The sequence below is a fragment of the Eleutherodactylus coqui genome, chromosome 13 (genome assembly GCF_035609145.1).
Source record: "Eleutherodactylus coqui strain aEleCoq1 chromosome 13, aEleCoq1.hap1, whole genome shotgun sequence".
Lineage (NCBI taxonomy): Eukaryota > Metazoa > Chordata > Amphibia > Anura > Eleutherodactylidae > Eleutherodactylus > Eleutherodactylus coqui.
Window position 1 is genome coordinate 54,002,858 of NC_089849.1, and position 737 is coordinate 54,003,594.

The following is a 737-nucleotide window of genomic DNA, read 5'->3' on the forward strand; positions in this document are numbered from 1 at the left end:
CCCCACTGAACCAGCAGCTACTGCCAGCTAGAATTCTATAATTTAACTTTATGGCTATGTGTAATGGGAGCAGGAAATTTAGGGCTCTGTGTCACAATGTGCGCTCCAATACCTTTATATTTAGTATAATATTAATTAGCACAATAGTTACAGAAAATGTAAACAAATTTAGAAAGTAGACATCATATAAATATCGATTAAAGGGAATCAGTCACCATCTTTTTGCAGTCCTCACTGAGACCACCATAAAGTAGTGCTTGTCACACTGAATACAGTAGTATGTCTGCTGTATGTATCTGTGCAAAAGTTTAGAAGAAACTTGATTTTTTTTAGTAGCAGCCAGACACAGAACTAGTCCTCCATATTCATGAGTTGCAGGCTGGCAACACCAACCCCGCCCTCCAGCCAAAGATGGGCAGACCTCTCTTAAGGCAGTAAGAGACAGCAGTCAATCATAGGCTGGAGGCAGGTGGAGCTAGTCTGCAGCTGATGAATATTCAGGACTACTTCAAAGTAGTCCTCTATGTATTCACTGCTACTCATAAAATGTAAGTTTCTCCCAAACTACTGCAAAGATCCACACCGCAGGCGTATCAGTGTGACAGGCACTACCTTGTGCTGCCCTCAGAGAGGGATGCAAACAGATGGCAACAGTCTTTTTAATCATTATCTAGTATATAAACAGTGCAAAATCCTATTTTAATGCTTTCTCTTGTATTTCATGCATTGGCAATGAG